Source organism: Marmota monax, unplaced genomic scaffold, assembly GCF_021218885.2.
Source record: "Marmota monax isolate L192 unplaced genomic scaffold, Marmota_monax_Labrador192_F-V1.1 WCK01_AAM20220418_F8-fsc00218, whole genome shotgun sequence".
Lineage (NCBI taxonomy): Eukaryota > Metazoa > Chordata > Mammalia > Rodentia > Sciuridae > Marmota > Marmota monax.
The window spans coordinates 2,273,153-2,279,529 of NW_026694764.1; positions in this window are offsets into that span (position 1 = coordinate 2,273,153).

A 6,377-nucleotide genomic window follows, 5' to 3' on the forward strand; every position below is an offset into this window, starting at 1 on the left:
CTTATTAAGAAAAATAAAAGGCACTTTGGCTAGGGGTATAGCTCAGTTGGTAGAATGCTTCCCTCGTATGCACAAAGCCCTGGGTTCAATCCCTAGCACCACAAAAAAATAAAATAAAAGGCACTGGACTGGGGATGTGGCTCAGTGGTAGAGTGCTTGCCTGGCCCTGGATTAGGTTTCCAGGACAATAAATAAATAAATAAATAAATAAATGTAAAAATTAAATGAGTTGCTATAGTTTGAATCTGGCTTGGTCCCCAGCCCATGGTGCTATTGTGAGTTGGTGGAACCTTTAAGGGGTGGGGCCTACTGGGAGATTGTAGGTCACTGAGGGCATGCCCTTGAAGGGGACAGTGGCACCCAGGTCTCTTCCTCTCTCCCTTTCAACTCTGTGCCATGAGATGATCAGATTTTCCTGCTCCGTGTGCTCCCTGCCAAGATATGCTGCCTCATCACAGATCCAAAAGCAATGGTGCCAACCAACCACAGACTAAAACTTCCTTTGGTATCCCCAGGAGATTGGTTCCAGACTCTTCAGTCCCTTAAAATGTCCCTTTTTAAAAAATGGCATAGTTAGCCAGGAGTGGTGGTGCAAGCCTGTAATCCCAGCAGCTCCAGAGGCTGAGGCAAGAGGATCACAAATTCAAAGCCAGCCTCAATAGCTTAGTGAGGCCCTAAGCAACTTAAGAGACTGTGGCTCTAAATCAAACATTAAAAGGGCTGGAGATGTGGCTCAGTGGTTAAGGGCCCCTGGGTGGGTTCAATCCCTGGCATTAAAAATAAAAAAGCATTCCTTAAAATGGAATAGTTTTACATAGAAACTTCACATTTCCTCCCATATTTTGACTCATCTCTAGATCCTTTATAGTACCTATTGAACATAAATGCTGGGCTGGGGATGTGGCTCAAGCAGTAGCGCGCTCGCCTGGCATGCGTGCGGCCTGGGTTCGATCCTCAGCACCACATACAAAGATGTTGTGTCCACTGAAAACTAAAAAATAAATATTAAAAAATTTCTCTCTCTCTAAAAAAACACATAAATGCTATGTGAATCGTTGCCATTGTATTGCTTAGAGAGGAATGACAAGGAAAAAAAAGGTTGAACATGTTCAGTACAGATGCATTTTTTTCCCAAATATTTTCAATCCATGGTTTGGTCAAATCCACAGAAGCAGCACCCATCAATATGGCGGACCGACTATGTACGTGATGCTATCTCTCGTGTTAGAAAGGAAAATTAAAACAGATATGTATTTCCTTGTTGTGGAAGGAAGAAAGGGAGGGAGAGAGGAAGGGAGAGAAGAAGAAGGAAGACACCCAGGGAGAATAAATAAGAAACAAAAGGAGAGGTGAGAGCCCAGGGAGGAGTATGAATAGGAGTGCCCCTTTTTAAACCATTTTGACTTTTTTAAAATTATTTATTTTTTAGTTGTAGTTGAACACAATATCTTTATTTTATTTATTTTTTATTTTTTTATATGTTTTAGATGTTGATGAACCTTTATTTTATTTATTTATTTATTTATTTATTAGTTTTCGGCGGACACAACATCTTTATTTGTATGTGGTGCTGAGGATCGAACCCAGCGCCACGCCCATGCCAGGCGAGCGCACTACCGCTTGAGCCACATCCCCAGCCCCTATTTATTTATTTTTATGAGGTGCTGAGGATCAAACCCAGGGCCTCACTTGTGCTAGGTGAGTGCGCTACCACTGAGCCACAACCCCAGCCCCCATTTTGACTTTTGAACTAGGTCAAGAATTTGCATATTCAAAAACGCACTAAAATAATGGAAACAAACCCTCCACTGAATACACACAGAAACAAATGAACTTAACCACATATCACATTCATAACATGACTTCCAAGAGAAAAAAAATAATACAATTATTTTTTGAATCCATTTCCCTGTGCATCCTGGGAGATACATTCTAAGTGAGGAAAAGAGTGCCACAAAGAAATCCCTAACCTTACCTGGGTGGGTTCATTATAAGCAGTGGTATCAGTGGAAAAATTCTGTGTTCATTGGAATACAGAAGAAATTCAGAATCATATTGAAATTGTTGGGAATCAGGGTCATCAGAGAAAATGGAAAATAGAGAATAAAGTGCAGAAGAAGGGCTGGGTTGTGGCTCAGGGGTAGAGTGTTCACCGAGCATGCATGAGGCATTGGGTTCAATCCTCAGCACTACATAAAAATAAAATGAAAAGTAAAGATATGGTGTCCACCTAAAAAACTAAAAAATAAATATTAAAAAAAGTACAGAAGAAGCCTGTGTGAGATTGAATCTAAACTGGAGGTATTAATATATTTGAAGGTCTTCTATGTAAAATTTCATAGAGCATGACACCCAGTTGCAGTGAGCACCTCTAGTTCTTGAATCTTTATTGAAAAAATTTCACACTATTGTTGATAACTTTAAAGAGACCAGGCAGGACCTCTTTAAAAATGGCTGATTCTGGGGTTGGATGGAGCAAGGAGAGTCAAAGATCAGCCTGGAGCATCCTGTGCCAGAAAGCAAGGAATTGTTCAAACAATCATGAGGACATGGCAAAAGGACAAGCCATCATCCCTCACTGGACCAACTTTGGACAATTCAAGCATCAAAAAGAACTGACAATAAGAGATTACAACACATTGCACTTAAAAAAAAAAAAATCCATGAGTCCAGAGTAACTCTCAAAAAACTAAAGTAGCTGGAGGCAAAGACCTCTGCAGAATAAAACCAGCTGATAAATACAGAGGGAATATGTGAATCATTTTCAACCTTCAATATGATTATAGATTCAGGCAAAAATCACCAATGGAGGGCTGGGGATGTGGCTCAAGCGGTAGCGCGCTCGCCTGGCATGCGTGCAACCTGGGTTCGATCCTCAGCACCACATACAAACAAAGATGTTGTGTCCGCCAAATAGTAAAATAAATAAATAAATATTAAAATTCTCTGTCTCTCTCTTCCCCTCTCACTCTCTCTTTAAAAAAAAAAAAATCACCAATGGATCACCCTAAAGCTATTGGGTGAAAGGTTGCTGGGGAATAAAATGCATGGTCTCAAGAGTTTCACCCATGGAGTTCTAATTACAGAGACAAAGAGTGTAATGAGAGGTCTGGTGGCCCCTGCCTGTCCATAGTCAGAGCTGGCAGGGACAATAGGCCAAGCGTGTGCCCCACATGTAATGCTATAGAAATGGCCAACATGGTTCACCTGAGTCTAATCAGAAGGAAACAGACAAAGAGATTGTAGAACAGTCCATAAGACAATTGATGGGGGTTCTTCCAAGAGTCCAGAGAAAATAGCAAGCAAAGTAGGGGGGACTTCCTCCGTTAAAAGAAATAAAAGAGATATCAAACCAAATGAACCGTGTGAACTTTGACTGGATCCTAGACTTTTTTTTTTTTTGAAAGCCATAAAGGGCATGTGGGAACAATTGGGGAAATTTGAATATGGATTGTACATTAGGCAATTGAGTGTTCAATTTCTTCCATATGATAACACTTTGCTTACATAGGAGAATGTTCTCATTCTTGGAAGATCTTTGCTGAAGTGTTCAGGGGTGAGTTTCATGGTATTGGTACCTTACTTCCAAATGGCTCAGAAAGAAAGATAAAAAACAATTTTTTTATGGAGAAAGAACACAAATCAGCAGAATGTTAGCAAACGAGGCAAAGAGATACAGATGTTCATGGACCTATTCTTTTGACCTTTCTATAAATTGGAAATTTTTTCAAAATGAAACCATGGAGAATACCAATATTTCTGAAACTTCAGGACACTCTAGAGAAGGGAAAATCTTGAGCCCCTGCTGGCAGGGATCTCACAAATGCTCAGTTTGCAATGCCTGGAAGGAAGCAAGTGAATTGCTTTGGGAACAGCCCCCAATGTCTAGGTCCAGAGGGGACCCGAGAATGTCCATGGGGCAAATGGGCTGTGATGGCTTCTGAGAAAGGAGCCAGATTTTCAGAGGAAGGTAAAATATTTAATTCAGACATCCACAGACCCCCAAAGCCCACACAGGGCCTAGGTGTTGACATTGAAGAAGTACAGAGCTCAGAACATAGCTCAGAGCAATGGGGAGAGAAGGGACTCTAAGGCTGGAGAATAGAAATAGCCGTAGATCTTCTTCTTCAGGACTTTCTAGGGAAGAAGCAAGCCTTAGAGAGTTTTTGGTTTTGTTTTGTTTTGTGGGTGCCAGAGATTGAAATCAAGGGCACTTAAATTAACCACTGAGCCATATCCCCAGCCCTTTTCATTTTGAGACAGGGTCTCACTAGGTTGCTTACAGCCTCACTGAACTGCTGAGGCTGGCTTGGAACCTGTGATCCTCCTGCCTCAGCCTCCTAAATCTCTGGGATTATAGGCTTAAGCCACTAGACCCAGCCACCTTCGAGATTCTTAACGTGCTCTTTCAAAAGATGATGAGGGCTCTTTAGTGTTCAAGAAAGTCCAAACACCGAGCAATAAGAGATCAAAGGCTCTAAAAGCAAGCCCAAAGCAAACTTGCTCTAAAAGCAAGCCCAAAGCAAACTTTAAAAGCCAGAGGCAACATAGCCCAGAAATGATCCTACCAAGTACATTTATTATTTGGCAGAAGCTGGTCCTGGGGCTGCGAGACCATAGCTAAGAGAGAGGGAAACAAGTTGGCCATTTCTATGGGTATAATCAAGTCATCTGAATAAGTTCTGTCACCTGTCACCAGCTTTTGAAACCCAAAACCAGAGTCGGTCTGGTGGATCTGTAAAATGTCCCACCTAAAACTGACCCATTGAATCAGCATTTTCAGCCTTCTATCCAGTTGCTTGGGGTCATATGGATGGGTCTTAACGGCAGAAAATAAAGTGTTCTCTCACGCTGGTCTCCTCCAGTTACAGAGCCCTGACCACTGCCACTGGAAAAAAGCTGAGAACTTTTCCTCATCTAACACATTTGCGAAATTCGTTGGCTTTAACAAACTGTTCCCCAAACACCTGGCCCATATGCTCTCCTCTCACCAGCATGTGTGTATCATATTCAGAAGGTGCTTAGAGGCTCTCACTCGCCTTGAAAAATATCCATCAGCTGTCAGAAAAGCTAAAACCCATCTTGGCTCTGGTGAAACGTTCACTTCAGGGAAACGCATACAAGCCCATTTGGTCAGATTTAATAAGTTTTAACAAAATCCAGGTGAAAGAAACCTCTCTGGAAAAACAGAAGAATCGTATGAACCGTTCCAAGAAATGATTCTCTCAGGAGAGGGGGGGAAAAAAAGATGTGAAACCCTCCATCCCATGGTAGAGGCAATGAGGAATCCGATTCTACAAATGGGAACTTGCACGTAATCCCAGTTTAAAATGGTGGTGTCCCCAATGTCTGGAGAGTGAGGGTCCTGCTTGCACCCCCTCCCCGTTTTGGAACACTCATGCTATGTCCTAGAGGAAATCAGGTTTCAAACTCATTAACTCCTATGATCCCTCATTCCACCTCCCCACCCAAAGAGCATCATGGAACTGACTTCAAACATATCTGTCCATCTTATTCTGCAAGAGACACACAAGGGGAACCATTCCTAAAGTTTAAGAGAAACAGCTCCCCATTCCAGCAGGATCTGCTGTACTTTATGTGTGAAGGGGGCAAGGCACGTCTACAACTCAGGAGAGCTCCATTCAACATGTGTGAGTGCTCGGTAACACATAGGCATGCTTTTTATAGAGCCCTAGTGTTCCCACATTGGCTTCAGGTTTTGAAACTCTAAGCTCCAGTATGTGTCTCTGCTAATAATAGGGCTCACCTTCCCAAGCCTATGAGCAACAGCAGAACTAGAGAGGGAATGGATCCCACTGTGCGAGAATCCAAAAGATGCCAAGGCTACAGCCTGAACAAACAAATCCACTAAGGGCTAGGTTGTAGCTCAGTGGTAGGGTGCTTGCCTAGTATGTCCAAGGACTGGGTTCCAGCACCAGAAGAAATTTAAAAATTAAAAAATGAAAAATAAAAGAAACCTGCAAACAAATCTACAGGAAGTACTGCTCAGTCACCTGTAAGGTCTGCCATGGCCCTCCAGCCTCCCCAATTCCCCCACCACCAAGGATTTTCTGTCCCCAGCACCCAACATAAGGGATGTACATGTACCTCCATGATGTCACATGGCACCAGTGTTTAGAGCCTATTGCATGAGAGGAAGACCCATATTAGCTCCTTAAAGACAAGTTTTAGAAATCCAGGGACAAAAATCCAATCCAGTTATACAATGATTCTTGAATAAGTATAAGGTAATGGCTACAGCTTTATAGAATCTAAAAATTTTTCTATTAAAATCCTACCACCACTGGGCTGGGGTTGTGGCTCAGTGACAAGAGCGCTTGCCTTGCACATGTGAGGCACTGGATTCAATCCTCAGC